Source organism: Panthera leo, chromosome D3, assembly GCF_018350215.1.
Source record: "Panthera leo isolate Ple1 chromosome D3, P.leo_Ple1_pat1.1, whole genome shotgun sequence".
Lineage (NCBI taxonomy): Eukaryota > Metazoa > Chordata > Mammalia > Carnivora > Felidae > Panthera > Panthera leo.
Window position 1 is genome coordinate 92,041,013 of NC_056690.1, and position 22,369 is coordinate 92,063,381.

General features: G+C 48.4%; 1 long non-coding RNA gene across 1 annotated transcript in view; it reads left to right on the forward strand.

Annotated features, from left to right (window-relative positions):
- The window catches only part of LOC122203531, a 38,720-nt gene extending 17,649 nt beyond the window's left edge, over positions 1 to 21,071 (forward strand). Inside the window, exons 2-3 of the long non-coding RNA XR_006195226.1 lie at positions 15,998 to 16,205; positions 20,646 to 21,071. This is a non-coding gene — a long non-coding RNA (uncharacterized LOC122203531). The remainder of the gene's footprint in view (positions 1 to 15,997; positions 16,206 to 20,645) is intronic.
- Positions 21,072 to 22,369: the final 1,298 nt, after the last annotated feature.

The following is a 22,369-nucleotide window of genomic DNA, read 5'->3' on the forward strand; positions in this document are numbered from 1 at the left end:
GTAAATATTGGTTCCTGGTGAAAAACTTGTTAAATTCCTTTGCATCATAAATATTGGAAATATATAAGGACGGTGTAGCGTCTCCGATTCCAGACTTTGAAAGGCTAGGGGAAAAGCTGAGTTACGCACGGTGATGACTGGGAGCCCTCACCCTAGCTCTGCATGAAGCTGGTTTTCCAGATAAAGCCTCCGCGATTCTGCCCAGTGTGAGTCAGGCCTCCCCTTGGCAGTGGACACGTCTGAGCGCTGTGTACCCCCCGAATTGTTTTCTTCCCTCCACCTCACCCGTCCTCGGGCCCTGCTCTCCCAGGTACCAGAGATGGGCACGAACCCCCCAGCTCTGGCCTTCTGGGCGGTGACTGATGACGTATTCTGAGGTAAGACCCCCTCTGCCTTGCTCCCTGATTCTCTCATCTCCCGAAACTCCACGGTGTCTCCCTCTTGCTTGAAACGTCCCTCATTAATGCACAATCTCTATTAGAATTGCCGGAATAAAGTCATCTCCTTAACTGTCTTTGGATTTCCATTGTCTCCACCTGGGAAAGGAGGCCCTCTGGCCCTCTGTGCTCTGTCCTTGAGCAGTGATGGGTTTTACTCCTTGGAATTTTCACCCCATTACGGATGCCGAATTCTTTTGGCTTCATGATCTGTCCATTTGGTGAGCTCTGTGAATGGATTAGTGGTTTATGGAGAGATTGTCTCTGTTATATGGAGCCAGAGAATCTGGTCTGTTGCTCTCTTGTCTTCGTTTTTGTTTTTGTTTTTCTGTTCAAATTAGTTAAGTGTCATCGTGCCCCCTGGGAAGTGGCAAGTTGTGTTTCTGCGTTTATGCTTGATCCATGGTTGAAATTTTAGAATGAGAGCAGTCAGCTTTCCCTCTGTGTGTGTAGACCACAGTCAGAAAGGCCTTTGTTTTGGGGAATGTGGGTGGCTCAGTCGGTTAAGCATCTGACTTCGGCTCAGGTCATGATCTCACAGCTCGTGAGTTCGAGTCCCGCGTCGGGCTCTGTGCTGACAGCTCAGAGCCTGGAGCCTGCTTCGGATTCTGTGTCTTCCTCTCTCTCTGTTCCTCCTCTGCTCATGCTCTATCTCTGTCTCTCAAAATTAAGTAAATGTTAAAAAAAAATTTAAAAAAAAGAAAGGTCTTTGTTTCTCATTGTGTAAATGTTGGTGTTTTCCTACCTCCAGATGGTATTACCAAATTAGATTATAAAGTCTCTGCATGAAGCCCTATTCTGATTCGTTCATAGATAAATAAGTGATTATATACATTCAATTCTTAGAAATTTAAGAAACTTAACCTGTAATTCTTTCAAAGTGAAAAGTTGTTCGTAAAGAAATCAATTTGGAAATACTTCAAGAATTCTGGTTCACACAATTTTGACAAGTCTTTGGCAAACAAGACTAGTTTACTATTGTTTTAATAAATACAAACCCTATTCTTTGAGCTGTCATGGTGAAGTATAAGTCTCTTCTTGGGTATATTCATCCCAACCCTACATGGGTGTACGGACCGAGCAGGCTCTAGCATTGCTTCTCCTGATGGCTAATGTGGTACAAAATGGAAAAGGGGAGTGAACTGATATTTAATCATTATTCTGACAAACTTGATTTCCAGAGTAATTATTCCAACTTGAAAGTAGTTCTCTAGACTTTTAGGTATTTTGAAAATCTTGGACTGATACTAAATTCAGTTGATTGACGTCTTCTTTAGATACATGCATCGTTTGCAAGTCAGATCGAATACTGAAATGTTATTAACCGTGATGTACATTTCTGTACTCTTCTTTCTTATTTGCATTTGCTGCAGACAGATGCTAGCTCTCCTTAGGTTAAATTTGTGTGGGTAAATGTCCTGCTGCACAGGACGCACACAGATCCGTGAATGTCCTCACCATCTGTGATGTCTGTCTGTCTGAGTCCCCACCTGCTTTACCTGTAAGAACATGGTAATAACACGGTATTATTGGTCATGGTTTCAATTATTCTTTAAAGGGTTAGTTTTGTTACATGTTGCTTCTTTAACTTGAATTTAGCATTTTCTAAGCCAGTGGTTTTCCACTGGGGACTCATGTTATGAACCTATGTAGTGTTTTCAATATTCAGGGGTTTAAGACCTATTCCAGGATGGGAGAGTCTCTTTACCTGATATTCTTGATAAAGTCTTGGCGTGTTCATGATGCACTAAGTCAAGAATATTGTATGCTCTGTCTGAAGATACCTTTCTCTGTAAGAATTATGTTCATCCATTCTTACAAATTACAAACACTCCTTCTTTGAAAATAGCGTCAATGATTATGTTTGTGGATCTTTTTTTGTCTAAAACCCACTTGGATTGACTTTTTTCTCTTGGGTTGAAAGCCACAAAACAGCTAAAGCCCTCATCAGTTGTATTATTCTTGTAGTGAACTCATCAGATCGTTCACTTTGGAAAATTATTGGTAGTAAATGAACCATAGTTATTTTAAGTCTTTTGTCATCGAGAGCTGTTTGTTAATTTTACTCTGCTGCTTTCCGGAAATTGCTTGCAATGAGATTCTGGCAAGAGCACTTCACCTTCTACAGAGGAAGGCGTCCGCAGAGCCCGTGGACCAGCATTAGGACAGGCACTCGCGGGCACAGGCTTCCAATGGCATCATTTAAACCATCGGAGCTCCACTGGTGGCTGAGTCAGGACTTTCAGATTCCAGCAAAGAACAGATGGGATCCCGAGACTCTTAACTCAGGATCAAGTAGAACGAGAATTAATTAATTACAATAGGACTGGCCAAGCTGATGAGGGATGACTGTGGGCTTTATTTGGAATATGCTTGAAGCTTTCGTGGTCTGTTTTCTGAATGTACAAGAAAGTTCTTTCTCCTTCCTCTAAGAGTTCTACAATTTATAACAATTTGGTAGACCTTGATTTGTAATCTGCGACAATCACTTAAATGACATCGTGTTCTCCCTGCTGGATGCATCTAGAATGCTGAAACTTTTATGGAGTCTTCTTAATTTCATGGCAATATGGTTATCTTTACAGGTTCATTAAGAATCTGTCCTCATGAAAAGGGCATGATTGGAAACACTGGTTTTGCCACTGAGACTTTGACTGGAACATCACATTTGGGAACCATGCTCACCGAATCACATGGGACCAGATGTTTCCAAGGAGCCAAGGTCCGCCTTATAGAGCTGATGCTTCAAAGTCCTCTTGGCAAAACTGGTCTGGTACTTTGCTCACCGGGCTCCAAACCTCACAAGTGAGTAAGGATGGTCACTTCTTGGAAGACTCAGGAAACTTGAGATAGTTTGGAGACCTCAAGAAGAGAGGAGTTCATCCAAATCTACATGTTTTGCAAGTGAAATCTGATGCAAGTTCTCGGCTTAGCTTCCTTGCGTCAACAGTGGTTTTTTTTTAATGTTTATTTTTGACAGAGAGAGAGACAGAGCATGAATGGGGGAGGGGCAGAGAGAGAGGGAGACACAGAATCCGAACAGGCTCCAGGCTCCGAGCTGTCAGCACAGAGCCGGATGCAGGGCTCGAACTCATGGACTGAGAGATCATGACCTGAGCCGAAGTCAGATGCTCAACCGACTAAGCCACCCAGGCGCCCCAGCGTCAAGAATGTTTTGTAATCCATATCTGAGGGTCCTTAAGAAAACCTCTAACAAAGCATCTTAAGAAGGCCTATATGGAAAATTACCATTCTTATCGCACCTAGGTAAAAATAAATGAAGCCAAGTCTAATGAGATCAGTTTTATTTTGAGAACAAGAATAATCTTTCTTTGAGATTACTTTTGATCAAAAGGCTGTAGAGAGACATTTTGTATTTCAGTAGAAAATTCGCACCTTCTGTAGCACCCATCCTTCTGAGTTATCAGATCCTTGTTCGTTGTCTTTGAACGACGTTATATTTTGTGTAAATTGTGGTTAACTGATGGATATGCAAACTCTTGCGTGGTAGAGATTTAGTTGGCTTTTCTGCTTGTGGAAAAGACAGATTTAATGCCTGGCTGCATTTGGACTGGCTCCTGTTGCCCAAATTGCCAACTCTTGCCAAATTTGAAATGTCCCCCGGTTCTTTCCCATTTTTTCTCATTTTCCCCTGATTTGAAGTTACTGAGGACTAAAACCCAACTGCCACTCCCGCCTGGGTCTCCAGGGTGCCCCCAGATGGCCCATTTTCCCAGGATATGAAGGAGACCTGGTAGCTGAAGTTGATGACCCGTGTCAACCTGAAAATTGCCATTTTTATGAGTCCAGAGGTTTTGAGCCAGTTCAAACAAAAGTGGGTAAGGTGGTTTCTCTCCAACAGCCACCCTGACTTCATTTTAAATGGCTCCAATCATGTCGAATTTTTACACCTGATTATGCATCGTCACTGTTTTCGCTGACTGGAACTCTCTCTGAACAAGTCGCCATCTGGCTACTAAGGTGGTTTGGTGAGATGCCCTCATACAAGAAGTGACCAAGACCATGGACAATATGACCGAGAATATTGACAGTCTGCCATCAAGAAACTCAGTAAATGAATATTTTGTTTATTGTGAATAAATGGAGATTTTGCTTGTTATGAGCTCAGTATCTGTGAATGAATGATAGAATGAGCAGTTTTCTGTGGGCGTGTGACACAAGCCAGTGGTGCCTTATATTCCATGGAACAATGGCTTCTTCTGGCTTGTTTTTGGATTATATACCTAGTACCTGGAACAGATCTGGCTCATAGTGGTTATTCAGTAAATCATGGTGGAATGAATTAATGTCAATACAACCAAAATAATCATTTTTGATAGTCTGTTTGCCAGGACTTTTATTTTTATTTTTTAAATTTTTTTAGTGTTTATTTATTTTTGAGAGAGAGAGAGAGAGAGAGAGTGAGCAGGGGAGGGACAGAGGCAGAGGGAGACACAGAATCCAAAGCAGGCTCCAGGCTCCGAGCTGTCCACACAGAGCCTGACGTGGGGCTCGAACTCACGAGCCGTGAGATCATGACTGAGCCAAAGTCGGACGCTCAACCGACTGAGCCACCCAGGTGCCCCTGCCGGCACTTTTATTAGTGAAAGAAACCCAATTTGACCCAGGTAGATGAAGAGGAGATTTAATAAGATAATAAGATGTAATGAACCAACACAAGGGTCGATCTCGTCACAGAACCCAGAACAAGAAGGACAAGGATGCCGGGAATTGGAGAGCTATTGGAATCTCTCCCTCTTTTCCGCCATCTTGGTCTCCCTCTACGTCAGCCCCCTGCTATCTGCCCTGGCCTCTGAGCTCCCTTGAGTTTTATTACGGAGACACAGTCAATGGAGAGAGAGGTTCTTCCTACTTCACAGGGAGTGGAGTCCTCTTTTCCAGGCCAGGCTGAGCACACAATCACCTGGTCTTAAGCCAGCCCAGCCCCCATCCCCTTTACCAATCCTGGGAGCAAGTTCAAGTAGCGGCTCCTGCAGGGGTCCTATGGATAGAATGTCACTGGATAGTTTCAGGAAATCGGGGAGCTGGTCCCAGACCTGAGGGGGGCAGATGAAACAATGTATGGGAACCACGCAGATCTTCTCAAAGTCCCTAGTGGCGAACGGTAAGTAATTTCACAGGACAACTCACTTCTTTAGCTATGGGGGGATTACTCTTCTTGGTGGGCACAAGGAGAAAATCACGTTGCTGAGAATACAGTGTTCCATGGGATCCACTGAGGTTTTCCTTCCTCTGGGTGAGACACAGGTAGCATTTGGTTTGAAAGTCTTTCCAGCTGAAAAGAATCCTGTCTTGTTCTATATGACTCAGCATATGGGGACTCAACAAGCATTTGCTCAGACACTGGGAAGGAAGTCCTACCTGGGTTTGCAGATACCCCGGTGACCTACCTTTAGAGCTTATAACTATAGTAAAAAAAAAAAAAAAAAAAAAAGCTTTGCAGACATAGGATTTACTTGCAGTCAAATCTTGCTTTGAAGTGTTCGGGTCAATGATTTTTAGTATATTTACCATCACTGTGATCTAATTTTAGAACATTTTCATCACACCAGGAAATAAAAGCCTGCCCACGAGCAGACACTCCCTATGTGCCCTCCCCGCACCCTGCCCTGGGCAGCCATGGGTCCACTTTCTATCTTTGTGGACCTGCCTGTTGTGGCCATCTCCTATAAGTGGAAGCATATCATCCGTGATGTTCTGTGGCTGCTTTCTTTCCTGCAGCCCAGTGCTTCTGATGTTCATTCATGCTGTGGCACGAATAGGGAGTTCATCCCTGTGCATTGGCCACATGGACTCTGGTTTATGGACAGACCACCTTCGTTTACATCCATTAATAGCCTCTGGGGTATTTAACTTAGGTGTAGATTTGAGTTAGCTACTTAATTTTATTTTTCCATAAGATGGCACCTACCTCAAATAAAGTCACCGCCTTCTCAGTGGAGAGACGTTTGACCTACTTTAGATTTACCTTAAAAATAATTATTTTAAGTGTTTTTTTTCTTTAATAGTTCTCGCCTCTGAGTGCTAACAATGAATGCAGAGGGTAGAGGGAACACCTGATAGTTTTATTTGATCACTGTTCCCGTTTTTAAGTCTTGTTTTGCTACTTTATTATATACTTGTTTTGTGGTGATTCATCTCAAAGTCCTTTTCTTGAAAGAGGAGATATGTAAGTAAGTAAAGATAAAGCATTTTAAAAAATGAGGAGTCCCCTCTTCTGTGCTTTGCCCTGGTTTAGAGAATATGAGTTGATTAAAAAAATTTTTTTTAATATAGTTATAAGCTATAAAGGTAGGTGACCGGGGTATCTGCAAACCCAGATAGGATTTCCATCCCAGGGTTTGAGCAAATGCTTGTTGAGCCCCCATATGCTGAGTCGTATAGAACAAGGTCGTTTGTGCCAATGTATGATGCTTCGTTATTTGTAAAAAAACGTTGGCGTTTCTAAAGCAAACTAACACAGTCTGTGTACTTTTCTAAGAATGCCATTTTTCTGTGAGCTAATTGCTTGAGTTGTGCGATGATTTTTCTCAGAACGTAGATTCTCCCTGTAAACGTCAAGAAGAAATATTTTTAAAAAAATATGCTTGACTTACTTGTTCCCACAGAATTTCACACGGAGGTAGACGCAAAAGGGCATTTATGCATGAGCACTCCTCCAGTCTCTCATCTGTGTGTAGCAACACAGGCTGTGATGTGTTTTCTTGGGCCGTTCAAGGACCTTCACAAGCAACATCTTTAGATAAAAGACTTCTCTCAAAGATATGTAGCTACGTTCAATATTTTTGCTTATACAAGAAGCTCAAGGTGTTTCTTGTTGTGTGCACGATGCTGTGATTGGAACTGATAGTAACTGTGATATTTAAAATTTAGCTCCCTCCTTCCAAATGGTGAAGTCAGCTTTTATAGGACTGTGAGCGTGAACACAAGTTTTAAATGCAAGAGTAATTTGGAGAAAACATACTAAAAGTGTCAACTTTTCATATGGCTAAGGGAAGGATAATAGGAAGTTATCATTTTATTGATCGTGATTTCATAGTTCAAATTTTCATCTCCATGGGACATTGTAATTCTTCATGCATTTACCACCTCGCCGTGTGTATCCTAAGCTGTCACAACGTCCACGACCCTGCTTTGAAGATCCAGACTTGTCTTTCCCAATTCTACCCACTTATAGATGCATGTTAGCGATGCCTAGGCTCGATTCGGACCCTACTCCCCACCTGAGTGTCTTATCTCTGAAAGGGGGTTGCCTTCTGGTAGATTACAAGATGTTATTAGAGGAACACAGGCGACTCTGTTCCTGAGTTTCTGGAGCCTGGGCCCTTGGGGAGTGGGTCCCTGGAGCTGTGTTGTCACCCCAGCCATCACCACGGTGGTCACCAAGCATCTGTTCAGGAAGAGTCATGGCGCTGCCCGCTGGCAACAAGCGTGTGTCCTCGATTCGACTTTCGCAACCAGTGTGCAACCTCGTCTACTGCTCTTCTACATCCACCTTCCTTATCCCTGGCTTGTTGTAAATCCCTAACTGGTTCTAAATCCCCAGGTGGTTGGAAACGTCCTTCCCCCAGGCTGGTTCCCACCGGGTGAGACCGTTCAGGCCACGGCCCACGGCTGGCGCGCTCCTGGAAACCGGGGTCACGGGTGATGGAATGAGGTGCCTGCCCAGTTTCTCGACCGTCTCAGCAATCACGCTGTGATCACCTTATCTCTGAATCTGCAGAGACTTGTCGGCGGTCTGCTCCTCCCTGGGTCCCGTCTTCTGTGCTGAGATGTCTGTTCTGTCTCCCCCGGAATCTGCCCGAAGCCGTCTCACATCTTCCTTCTCCATGGAGCCCGTGACGAGCTGGGGTAACCGGCCGTCCGTGTCCTCGGCATTTGTGATGGCACTTTTCACCTTTTGGGTACTTCCTGTGGGTTGGCACTGGGGAATACCACATTTAATACTTAAAGCGCCCTGTGAAGAAGATGTCATCATCCCCGCTTTGTAGAGGAAACACGGAGGGTCATGTGACTTTGCGCCCAACTCTTACGCAGACGTGCGTTTCCCAAAAACCCTCAAAGCTTGAGCATTAGGGCCCCTCCATCTACGAACACCTTTCTGGGCCCTGTACCTGAGTTGCTATTCGCAGTGATGACTCTTTCTCAGAGACGCCCCACTGTTGTAGCTTCAGGCCCCAGCAGGTGTGTCTACTTCCAGGGCACACCGGGTCTACACTAGCGTGGGCTCGGGCAGCTTGGGGGTGGAGGCCAGCGCCCCTTCCCTCAGCCCTGTGAGCTCGAGTTAGTGAGGACGACGGCCCAGATGCCGGTGGCCACAGACTAGACACAGCTCTCCCCTGGGGGCCTCGCCTCCCCCAGACGGAAGGGGAGACAATGGGAAACATTCTTGACTTGACCAAGTCCCCAAAAATTGTTCCCAGGAACAACACCCCTTTAACGCGCACGGTGAGCTTTGAGGCCTACCTTCAATTTCAGAGAAAAAAATGTCATTTTTGCAGAGCTAACTCTGTGCCTGTGACATCTGTCCTGGGTCCCTGGGCACATCGGGTCACTTGGTCCCTGAGGACCTCTTTACAAGCAGGATATCGTCAGGAGCATTCTATAAACGAGGCGGTGTAGGGGCTCTGGCTGCTTCAGGCCCGTGCGCGGTCAGACTCGGGTCTCGTGACCCCTCTTCTGCATTCAGTGAACCCTAACGTCTCGCCTTCCCCGTGGGCTGGACCTTAGGGCAGGTGGAGGATGTGGGGACACCACAACCCTTTGTGCACTGACGACGTGAACGTCGACGTTGCGGCCTCTCTGGAGAACGGTGCGGAGGGTCCCCCACGCATTAAACACAGAACTACCATATGGTTCAGGGTATTTATCCGGAAGGACTGAAAACAGGATCTCAAAGAGATATCAGCATTCTGGTGTTTGCTGCAGCAACGTTCCCCACAGCTAAGATATGGGAACAACCTAACCGTTCACCTACAGATGAACGAGGAAATAAGGCACGGCATATCCAAACAGTGGAATACTATGTAGCTTTAAAAAAGACGTAAATTCAGGGCACCTGGGCGATTCAGCTGGCTGAGCGTCCAACTCTTGCCTTTGGCCCAGGTCATGATCTGACAGCTCGTGAGTTTGAGTCTCGAGTCAGCTCTGCGCCGAATGTGGAGCCTTTTTGGGATTCTTTCGCCCTCTCTCTCTTCCCCTCTCCCCCACTCGTGCATGCTCTCTCTCTCTAAAATAAAAATAAAATACAATAAGTGTTTGAAAAAGAAGGAGACTCTGCAATATTCAAGAACAGGAACGAACCTTGGGGACAGGATGCTAAGTGAAATGAGCCAGTGACAGAAAGACCAACGCTGCTTGATTCCGCTTAGAGGGCTGATCGGAAGTGGTCACATTCCTAGAATCAAAGAGGGGAAGGGGGGCGGCCGGCGGCTGGTGAGGGAAAGGGGGAGATGATAGTCAAATGCATAAAGTCTTAAATAAGATGAGTGGGTCAGACATCCGTGGTCCAACCGTGGGAGGGGCTCCTAAAATTTGTTATAAGGGTAGATCTCATGGTAAGTGTTCTTCGCGCAGGAAAGAGTGAGAACAGAACCCATGTCCAAGACCTTAAACTCTGCAGTTTCCTCTTCTGGTCAAAGCTGCTCTGCAACTTTTTGAGGGCGGTAAAAGCAGGAAGGGATCGTAAGATGGGCCAGAGACCAAGCAGGGCTTTGAAAACTCAAATGCATCTTGAACATTCAAATTGGGGGTCCGGCGTGAGCTATTCAGGTGTGTTTGAGCTATCTGCTGGTGGCGGGAGCTTGGCGGAAGGCTCCGGGAACAGGGGCCGATGTGGAGGCTGGCCGGGCCAGGCCGCGGTCATTCTCTGCCCGGCGAAGCCTTGGGTGGTGACAGAACCAGGGAAGCGACACAAGTGGATCTGGGTTTAAGAAAAGGGAATATGGTTAAGTGTGGATTGCAGGGGGATGTGGTACAAAAGCGAATCGGGGAACGATTACCGAATCCTGGACAGAAAATGAAGGTCAGTGGGTGAGTGACTGTGGAGACAGGGGTGAGCGTTGGGGTGAGTCCTATTTAGGGTGACTCCCGGCCAATTGGGGACCAAAGCTCCGGCATGTGGGGCAGTCAAGGCACAAAGAAACTCGGTAATGTGCCCCTGAAGATTTTTAAGCCAGTGACAGAACATGAACGCCAAGAATCCCCAAATATGAAAGTCCCTACAGAGGGACTTTCCTGCTCAGGGAGGGACCCCAGCCCTGTCACCGGATGGGCTCATGACCCCTTGCGGAAACGCCTCTTTGTTCTGTCTGTGCCCCACGGGCCACTTGTGCCCGGAGAGCCTGGCGTCTCTGGTCAAACACGCGCACGGAGTTGGCTTTTATGCAAACAAACGTTCTCTGGGGGAGGGACACCGAGGGCCCTCACGCAGCCCATCAGATGACGCACGCTCCAGAGGCCCAGCTGACCGGTGGGGTGCACGGGCCTCACAGACAGCCTTCGCTCAAACGCCACCACACGTGCAACGGGGCAGTTCCCGTGTCCTGGCTGACAGCGACAATCTACGTGGGGATCCAATGCCCTGTTTTGGAGGAAGGCTTGTGTGGCCCGTGGCTCACGGAGCACGTCCGTCCAGCAGTCGGTCTGTCAGGGGCCCATGGAGTCTCGGTCCCAAGGCGCTCATGAAGGGCACCCGAGAAGACCAGAGAGAGGCAAGGGAAGCGGAGCAGTGGGAGAGGTTCAAGGCCCCCAGAGGGCAGGCTCTCGGCACTGCCTGACTTGTTAGTACTGTTTCAACAGTATGTTAGAGGACTGCAAGCCTAGCTTGTATCCAGAACCTAAGCAGGACGGACGGACCCGGCCACCAGAAGGCACATGTCACGGTTCCCGAGAAAATGCCCAGCCCTCCTCCCCTGAGAAACATCTTGGGCGGGCCCCTCACCCACAGCCCACCTTGCTTACGTGGCTGTGCACGGACAGGCCAGCGAGGATGCCGTGGGGGGCACCGAGATGAGGGCGTGCTTCTCGACCGCCCTGGTCCGTTGCGATAATGGGGAGCCCCAAGCTCGGGCAGGCCCACCGGACGGTTCCAAGGTGTGCCGGGCGCCTCCGTGTCTGAAGGTCCCCAGGTGTCAAAGCGGCAATTGTACTGGACAGGGTGGAGCGGGCAAGGGAGATTTTATTCCAAGCCATTGCTACAGAGGAGGGAGGCAGACTGAGCTCCGTGCCACGAGACCACGGGTGGGAGGGACACGGATGCCACATAAGCCACCTGCATTCACCAGCTGGCCTCACCTTGTAAACCTCCTTGTTTCTTTGTTAGAGGACGCAGTTTTTGCAACTTGAAGCAAGGCGCCCACGGAATTTAGGGGCTCTGCAGAGGTGGGGGGGTGGGGGGCTACATTCCTTGAGGGTAACATTTCTGTTTTTTTAAGTTTATTTATTGAGAGAGACAGAGGACACAGCAGGAGCTGGGGAGGGGCAGAGAGAGAGAGAAAGAGAGAGAACCTCAAGCAGGCTCCACGCCGTTAGCACAGACCCCAACGTGGAGCTCGAACTCGCAAACCGTGAGATCATGACATGAGACGAGACCAAGTCGGACACTTAACTGACCGAGCCACCCAGGTGCCCCCAGGGTGATGTTCCAAAGGGCTGGCCCCGAGTCCTCGAGAAAGACATTTCCTGGCTGGTACAACTGGCAGAGGCTTTTACAAAGATTTACACCTCAAAAGGGTAGAGAAAGAATGTGCAATGACACATTTTCTGAAGTCAATGCTCTAAGCAAAGGGTCGGGGCCCAGCCTCAGGAAGAGGCCTGTCTGAGGTTACGTCAATGGGAGGGGAATGCTAAGGCCCTCTTGCTCACAGGATTGAGACCCGGGAGACCAGACCCGAGAGTAGACATTAAATGCTGCCATCCAGGTGGAAAGCGTGAGGTTTCCAGCTAAAAGGGTGGCGGGGTTGGGGGGTGGAGTTTACCACGTGCAGCCGGAGTGGGTGCTGGGCGTCCTTCGGCAGCTCGGGCCTGCCAGAGCTCCGCCTGGGGAGGCAGGGTGGTGGGGGTCTACCGCTCCCCCGGGGACGAGGAAGAAAGGCAGCCCCTCCCCTGTGACCTTGAGCTGATGGGTGTTCAGACGCGCTGAGTTCGAGGCCCCCCCGGATCCAGGGATGGAGACAGCCCAGCACTGACGGGTCCTGGCAGCCGGAAACGGAGGGGACTTGGACCTTTGTGGCAAGACCTTTGTCATCAGAATGAGCCTCCCCGTTCAGGATCCTGTTTAAGTGGAATTATTCTTAAAGTAAGACCCTCTTCCACCCCAAAGTGTAAAATTCTCAACCGCTAGCACCACGTGCTAAGTAGGATGCGACATTTTATTGCGGTCAGTAAGCCTTTGGGGACTTCTGTGCTTTTGCGGAGAGTTGGCGTGATATGTTGCATATTTATCCGCAAAGCCTTATCATCCGTGCTGGGAAAAGGGGTTGGGAGACAGGGACTGTCTATTTCCTGCCTGTCTCCCCGGTCCGGGGGTGATAAAAAAGTTAAAGTGTGGGACGTGTATTTTAATTGCAGAATCAGATCAACTTACCCAAGTGGGAGTACAGCCAATTCACAGACGCGCTTAGTATTTACTACAATACTTTCAAATGAAGAGATAGAAAACTACTTTAACTCGAATAGTAAGAGTTTGATGGACTTTATTTATAAAGTGTCTGTGGAGGATGGCTGTCCAGTGTTCGATTTTAGAGCTTTGTAAAATCCTTGGGGATAAGATTGGCAGCGACCAGAACTCTGGTCACACTCACGCTGAGCTGAATGTTGTGGGCACTCGCCCTGGAGAGGGGTAAGTGGGTGGCTTTTCATCGTGTCTCCCAGGAGGCTCTCAGGGTCTCTGCTACTCGCTGCTTTGGGCCCTTGTTACCTCCCCACATAATGTCCCTTTTCTATGTTTATTTGTGTCCTTCGCTAACATGGGCTCCTTTTCCAACTGTTCCAATCCCTTGCCTCTGGGGAGCCATTGTCCCCCTTAGCCCAGTGACTCTCAAGGTGATGCCAATGGTGGTCTTCTGTCCCCGGGAGGCCCTGGGGCCAGTGACACAGACCTGCCCGATTGGATTATGCTTTCCCGGACCCCAGGGATCGCCCAGCCCAGGCCTGGCAGTGGCCTTTCCATGTGGGAGAAGGAGAGGCCTTCCTAGAGTGTGTGTGTGTGTGTGCGTGTGTGTCTGTGCGTGTGCGTGTATGTCATGGTAACTTGGATGATAAAATTCTGAGTTTCCTAGATGCTAGTTTCCTTTTAACATGAAGGATATCTTCCCATAAGAGAATTGTTTCAAGCAGAGACTAAGAGACACAGGCAATAAATAGAACGAGGGTGAGATCCCGGGAGATCGTTTTATTGCCAGGGTTCAGCTGTGCTGAGTCCACCCTGCCGCAGGCTTGCGGGTCGCGTGAAGCCAGAACTTTCCTCTGCGGCTGAATCCACTACGAAATCCATCTTCCTGGTTTACGTCTGCAAGGGTCCGAGCGAGTGCAGCAACTTGCTTCCTCAATGATAACAATCATTGTAGTGATAGGAATACCCGTGGGAATGCCGTGGCGGCTATTTATAGGACGCTCACGGGGTACCGGGCAATGTGCCTGGTGATTTACAAGTGTGGTTCCATTTCATTTTCAAGAGGGGGCTTTCCAGATGAGAAAAACGAGGTCAGGGACTTTGCCAGGGCCGCAGTCCCAGTCAGCAGTGGTTCCAGAATCTGATATCCGCGTTCTAGGTTTTAAATGCCCGTCGACGTGTCCCCTTAAGGGTTGAGCCTGCTCCTTTCACGTACTCTGTCTCTCCACGGTGTTCTCACTGCCTCGAGATGACGAGTGAGCGCTGATTGGATGCGTGCATTTGGACAACGTCAGTAGACCCGTCCTGTCCGTAAGACACTAGTAACCCTCGTCCTCGAGTCCTTTATTACGCACCAGGCGCTGTGCACATGCCTCACATCATTCTGCTGATGGGAAGGCAGGATGGTTTGCGTCTGGGGACGGACAGGACGCCCGGGGCTTGGGGCCCGAGGTTACGTGGCCAGTAGGTGGCCGAGCTCTGGGCCTGCTCCTGCTGAAACTCTAGTTTTCTTGTCATGGGGACAGCCGCGGAGAGGAGAAATGGCCACCGTTTTTGAGTGCTCACCGCACATCTCACACTTGCCGTGTCGCGTATTGTGGGAATGTCCTGCGGGGCATCTGATCCCCACCTTGCAGGAGGGGAAACTGAGGCTCCAGAGGTTCAGCCTCTGGCCCACGTTCCCACGGCAAGTGACCGGGGCCCCGGGGCTGCATTGTTATCCCGCCCCAGAGCAGGTGGCAGGTGTGCCGGCCACAGCAGAGGCTGGTGACGGTCATGTTGGCTTCCCATCCTTGGGAAGGTGAGCGGTGGGAAGTCAGGAGGCAGGAGGGGGGCGCTGGCCATCCCCGGGGAGGCCTGAGCTGACAGTCATTGTTCTGGGCATTGACCTCACACTGCAAGGAGTCAGGGTCTCGCGGGGAGGGGTCCCCCTCTGTCAAGGGACACCTCCCGCTTCTCTGTGCCTCTGCAGCCCTCACCTGCCTCACCGCGCACTCACCCCTTGACTCGGGTATCGTGTCATCTTCCTGTCCTCTGAAGTGTGCAGACCCTCGGTGTGGGTACCACATGGAGCCACAGCAGGACAGCCACCGCAGCCCCGCAGGACACGGGGAGGCGGGAGGGAAGGCCAGCGTCCTCACTCTCCACAGAAGCAATGCTGAGGGTCTCCTTGCACTTGGCTGGTGAAATTCTCGGCAAAGTTAACTGTTTCCCTTTCCTAAGATTCATTTTTGTCAATTTAATGGTAATCGTTTAGGTGATTTTCATATTAAAAAAAAAAGATGCCATGGAGCTCCTGGGGGGCTCGGTCACTTAAGCATCTGACTCTTGATCTCGGCTCAGGTCATGATCTCACGGTTCATGAGTTCGAGCCCCACATTGGGCTCTGTGCAGACAGCACGGAGCCTGTTCGGGATTCTCTCTCTCTTCTCTGCTCTTCCCCTACTTATCCTCATTTTCTCTCCAAGTAAATAAATAACAACAAAAAAAGATGCCTTACATAGAGGTTTGAACTCCTGTCTTTGGAATGGGAATACTGACATTTTTCCTCTCGTCCTACTTCTGATTTAGCCCTGCAGCAGACATGTTAGCTTGTCACGGGACCAATGTCTTCATAACATCAATGGCATTAGAGGTCACGTAACGTAACAGTATTTATTCAAACACCTCATGTTTATCAGCGCCTATTCTGGACGGGGCGATGGACCATATGCTGCGTAGTTGTGAGTTAGCAACTATGTAGGGTTCCAGAAAGGCAAAATGCATGCCCCAGAGACACCCGCTGGAGCCCGGTGAATGGACACTTGTGGCGTCTGTCCCATTGCCGGGGGACGGCTGCAGGGTGGGCGCGTGCAGGGCAGTCCTGACACAGGGCATCTCACCCTGGGCTGTCGTCACATTCGGGGCCCATTATTCTCTGTTGCAGGGCGTCCTGGAGATCGCAGGATGTGTAGCAGTGCCCCTGGCCTCCACCCACGAGATGTCAGAACACACGCACAGTGGGGACAACCACAAACGTCTCCAGCCGTCGCGCAATGTCCCTTGGTGGCGAAGCTGCCCCCGGAGCCCTGCTCTCGGTCTGGTGGCTCTGCAAAAAGGGTTTTCTAGACTGACAACGAGGTGACCTCGTCCTGGTGAGTGACTGGTGGCTGGTCTATAAATAAAACCGATTTGTTGCTTCGCCAAGTGCCAAGCTCGGAAGCCGCGGGGTTGAAGCTGCCGTCTGTGGAATTAAGATCGGATGTCTCGCGTCGGGATCCCCCAGGCAGGGCGAGGTGTGGCTGCCATGGCAATTCGGCTCAGGGGCCCTTGGGACGGAAAAGGAGAACCATCGCTCCTGAGGCACCAGCATCTTCACACCAGGACTAGGTGTTGCTGGAGGGAGACTGGTTCTAATTAGAGGAGAGGGTCGTGTGTCGAACGTTCAACCAGCACAAGGCAGGCAGAGAGCTGGAAGGGAAGATCTTACCGAGTCAGGCCCGCCTTTACCGTTAGAGTCAACACATGCAGGTAGTGGGATTTCATCGTAATTGTCTCAAAACTGGGTCACTTACTCTCTTTTGACCTATAAGTTGGACATGCTCATATTTGGTTCATAGCGTTCCGGGGGGAACTTAATGAGCTAATGCACGTGGCAAGTTCTCAGTAAATATCACCTGTTAAATAAAGCTAATACCAATAATGGAAGTAAGTAGTGATTAATACTATGTGGTCGCTGATAACAGTAAGGGCGTCCCCTGTAAATTAGACAGGTACGTAAAGTGTGTTTATCTAAATGGAGAAACTGAGGCTCAAAGAGTGAAATATTTTGCTCAAGTTTACCTGAGTGGTCGCCGTCTGCACCCGAACCCACGTCCCCCGATTCCAGGCCCAAGGCTCCTTCTGAGGCATCGCTCAGTCACAAAGGAATAAGCACAAAACAAATCTAGACGGTGGCCACCTCCAGACCTGCGGAGCAGGAGCCCCCGGGGACGGGGCCTGGGTCTTCGGTCAGCGGTCAGCGCCCTGACCCGCTGCCACGGCTCTTGTCCAGCTGGCCTGGCATCTGCGGCTGGTGTTTGGAGGCGGGACCGGGCACGCCACACCATCGGCCGGGCGTGAACACCCACAGTCCTCGCTACCAGGCCTTCCTCCTCGCCTTCGAACTTTTGTATCTTCCCCTGGTTCTACCTTCCCCTGGTTATATCTTCCCCCGGCCTTTAAGGCCACTTACTCACATGCTGGGCTCTGCAGCGATGCTTGATGTGTTGGGGAACCCACGGGACTTGCTGACGGACGCAGGGGTGAGGGAAAGAGATATCGCATGTATTTCTGGACGTGTTTGTCGTCTAATTGAAATAGCACACTTCTGATTCTCTTCCTGGTTCATATGTCTTCATAATCGGAATCCGGGGATGCGGGCTCTCGGGGCAGCGCTCCAGCTACGAAGTGTGAGGATGCCAGCCTCAAGCCCCCTTTGAAGACGCCCTTGTGAGGATTTCAGATGTAATCATCTGATTATCTTCCATTTAAGCTGCCTTTCAATAGACCATTGTCTCCGGGCGGCCATGTGGGCTTCTCTTAATCATCTCTTCTTGTGATGGCTGATTTCTCTGAAGCCCTAACACCTGCTTAGGCCGTGGGCACTTCGCACCAGTTCCACAGCTAAGGGATCATGCTCCCGATTGCTAACATACTTTAGTCCACTTAACGTCTCTGCTGGTTGCATTTCTAGTAGGGATCGGCAAGGGGAATTCATTATAGTAAACGTATGCAGCCTATCATGCATTAGTCTCTTTATTTTAATGACAGTGTTCTTCGCGTGCAGTTAAAAAAAAAAATCTTTGTTTCAGCTTGAAAGCGAGGGCACTTGAAAGAAACAAGCTTTAAGCCTCTGACCAGGCTCTCAGCTTCTCCTTCACTAGCAGACCTCAGCCGTGGTCATTACCAGTGTCTGCTCTCAGTTCCCAGATTGGCTAGACACCGCAGAGGAGGGCTCCGATAAACGAAACTCAGAATTTATAAAACACTCCTGAGTCGTCTGCAGGGAGCTAAGGGTGGAAGCCGGTGGACCAGCTAGAACGTTATTACACTAAACGAGACCAGGGATGTTGGTGGCTTGGCCACGGTGAAATCCGGCTCACGAGGGTCCTAGAGATATTCAAATCATCCCAGCGTAAGATAATGAGACTGGAAGTCCAAACAAAACACTTAAAAGGGTCTAGTTATGAGTCTGGTGATTGCCCATTGTTAATTACTTGCACAAAAGGCAACAGTTGTCAAGGTACTTCATTGTCTATTTGGAGCTAAATGTACTAAGTGGGAGATGCTTCGCAGATGCCAATGTTGAGAAACTCCTGACTTTTAGCTCTGTTTAGAGATACTAGGATGGGACAGATACCAAACTAGGTCTGCACATCATAAAATGCCAGATGACACTCGGGCGTCAATTATAGGGACAGTGTCATCTACAAAACAAGATGTGTACAAACAGCAATCTCTTCCCAGTTCCCAGGAATCTAGATATTCTTCGGCTACTCCCATGGTCGTAACTCGACGACACGTAGACTCCTGTTAATGTTTTTTGGGGAATGTTTTCCTGTCAAAAATCCACTATACTTAGCGGTGCTGTTGTGAGTACAGTTAGAATCTCTAGGACATTGTTCATGTCTGTTTGTCCACCAGCATGAAAACGAGAGTCCTAATGCTCTGAAATGTCTCTCGCTACAGATACCAAATTATGATGGAGTGCCGCGGCAGAATGTTGTGATCTCTTGACTTGTCCCATGAACTATACAGGCTTCTAGTTGACCTATCATAATTAGCGTGGCTAAAGGCAGCCAGTAGACAAATGGGAGAGGAATTCAAGTCTTCATATGAGTTAGCCATCCAAAATTACACTTGTAACCAGTGAACAATAACCATGTGCATGCATAAAAAAGTCCATCATTTAGGGGCACCTGGGTGGCTCTCAGTCGGTTAAGCGTCCGACTTCGGCTCAGGTCATGATCTCACAGCTCGTGAGTTCGAGCCCCGCGTGGGGCTCTGTGCTGACAGCTCAGAGCCTGGAGCCTGCTTCGGATTCTGTGTCTCCCTCTCTCTCTGCCCCTCCCCTACTCATGCTCTGTCTCTCTCTGTCATTCAAAAATAAATAAACATTAAAAAAAAAGTCCATCATTTATCCTGTGCAGGTGCAGAGGGCTCATCTGGGAATCGTTACCTCGAAGGCATGGACTAGTCCCTGATAATCTCTAGCAGTACGGAACCCACCGCACTGTTAAAAAGACTACAAAAATGTCTTACATGCCAAGCTGCTTGGCATCATCCACCATGGCCTTCTTCTCATGGGGAGGGACTTCAGACTCCTGGAGAATAGAGTATACACCAAGCTCGTTCTTATTTCACCTCATTCCATCCCAAATTGGCCATTGCAGGTTTTTTTTCAGGTACCTGTAACACATAAATCTATACATCCTAATACACTGTGGTGTCTCACATGGGGCTGAGTTATTCTCAGGTGAATTTGAGGAATCTATAAGAAAACCATTAGGCAGCCATGATCAAGCCTCATTAATCACAAAATAATCATCCAGCTAAATGAGAACTTGAAGACCATCAGGGTAACCCGAAACAGAAAGTTCCGGAAAATAATAATGATGGAAATAAAATAACAACGCTATGTATAATGAAGTAGCAGTGATAATTATTGTTATTCTAAAAAAGCCTCTAATAAGTTTCTCATCTCTCATTGTGTCCTTTCACGCTCAATATGAAAATCCAGCGCTCTGGGCCTTTTGATCAGAAAATGTTCCATTGTCTCAATCAAGACCACGTGAAAATTTATGAGGTCAACTGAAATGAATTTCAGACGTTCCTTCCCCTTTCTCCATCTTGTCTTGGGTCATTTCCATCGCAAACATGCACGTTTGCCAAGAACCCCCATACCCTCAGCAGCTTTCTTCTGGGGTCAGGCCACCTTTCCTGGATCCCTCGACCGTTCGTGTGATGCGGAACGGTCATCGTTCCTGCATCATCGTTCCTGGTCATCGTTGTGTTCTGGCCCAGGCATCGGCTGCAGCGGGGTCACCTGGTGTCCTTATCGCAGCACAGTGGAGGGCATAGTCAGCCCCGAGAGGGCACAGAGGAGGCTGGCTGTCGTGTAAGGTGGAGGGTGGGGGAGATGGCTTAGTGTTCACCTCCTTCCCGTTGTTTTTGAGTTTCTGCAGGTGCTCCCATACGTATCTTCAAAGTTGCTATATATTATTTGACTTTTGACTCACGTATAAATCCTTTGAAGGGGAGCCCCGATAAATACATACATATACATATATATGTATGTGTATATGTGTGTGTGTGTATACACAGGCGTGTATACAACCACACGTATGTATTATATGCATACGTTTGTATGGGCATACGTTATACTATGCCTATGACGACTCCCGTTAAAGATATTTCTTACGGTAATCTATGGCATTAAACCCTTTTCTAAATGCATAGACTTTCGCAAGATAATCATGTTCAGTGAGCATTTGCTGTAACAAGTGTATCAACAGGCTGTTTGCAGGTAGTGACCTCTTTTCTTTACGCTTCAGCACCCGGCAGAATTTTCCTGATCGTGGGCAAATGAGACGGCTTCTCCGGGACTCAGTTTCGTCATCTGAGAGAGGAGGACGTCCATCCGGGTGCTCAGTTAGACGCCCCGCGGATCTAACACTGTGATTCTACCACGTTCCGTGGTCCGTCCTGTGCAGCGGCCCCTGACACCCGCATCCAGAACGCCTCACCCTCCTCAGGGGAAGCTTACACGGCTAGCGCTTCATCTCAACTAAGTCCGGAAGGGAGGATTTCTCAGTGTTTGCCTCTTAATGTTACAAATTCTTGTAAATTTACTGCTTAGGGGACGTGAATTTGCAGCTGTCAGTGTCTTTCACTGACATCACTCGAAAGTCCTCATAATGATCGGCGGTTGGTCCGCAATTAAGTTTGAGGGGAAAAAAAACACCTCTGGAAATAATCACTTTCTGCTGAATATTTGGGCTAATTTGGCCTGTCTTGTATCATTTTTTTTCTTCTAAATTAAACTAAGAATAAGAAAAATATGCAATTTTATCTTTACCTATGTTTTCTCTGATGCTCCGCTTTTTTAAACATATTTTCTAACCTCTGTCATTTTCCCTCCGTGCAAAGAAGTTCTGCTGGAAATGAATTCCCTCGGTTCCTATGTGTCTGAGAAAGCCTTTATTTCTCCTTCATCGTTGAAAGGTAACTTTTCTGGATGGAGAATTCCAGGTTAGTAGGTGTTTCCTTCCAACACTCTCGGTATTTCGCTCCGCTCTCCTCCGCCCGCATGGTTTCTGGCAGGAATCTGCTGAGATCGTCCCTGTCCGTCTACAGGCACAGCATTTTTTCCCTCTGGCATTTTTCAAGGTTTTCTCATTTGAATGTGGTATGCCCAAGTGTCGGGGTTTTATTTTTCTGTTTTGGCGTTTGTCTTCCGGGGTATCTCTGTGCTTCTGGATCTGCAGTTTGGTGTCTGTCATTGACTTTGGAAAGCCTGTGAACATGGGAGTCGGTAAACAGTTGGGACAACTGCAGCTCGTGGGCTGTACAAGCCAGCCGCAGCACCCCCGGACCCTTTCTAGAAATTAATATTAACAGAGCTTAAAATACGCCCTTCATCACACTCACAACGTCCCTACTGAGGCAAGTCTATCTTAGGAAACTTCAAATATTTCTTCTGCACGGTCCTTTCTTATCTTCCTTTCTGGTTTCTAATTACATGCACGCTACACCTTTTAAAATCATCCACCAGTGCTTGGCTGTTATGCTGTGTTAAAGAAAAAGTTCGTTTTTACTCCTTTTTCCTCTTTGCCTTTCAGTTTGGGAAGTTTCTATCGACCAATTCTGAAGCTCACTGCGTTTTTTCTTAGCTGTGTCTGGCCTACGGGTGAACCTGTGGAAGACGTTTGTGATGTCCATTGCACCGTCTTGATTCTTTCGTAGAATTTCGATTTCTCTGTTTACATAACCCACATGTTCTCGTTTGTTGCCTACTTTCTCCTTTAGAGCCCTTAACATAGCAATCATAGTGGGGCACCTGGGTGGCTGAGTCAGTTAAGCGTCCGACTTCGGCTCAGGTCATGATCTTGCGGTCTCTGAGTTCGAGCCCCGTGTCGGGCCCTGGGCTGACAGCTCGGAGCCTGGAGCCTGCTTTGGATTCTGTGTCTCCCTCTCTCTCTGTCCCTCCCCCGGTCGCACTCTCTCTCTCTAAAACATACACACACATTATAAAGAATTAAAAAAAAAAACCCAACAT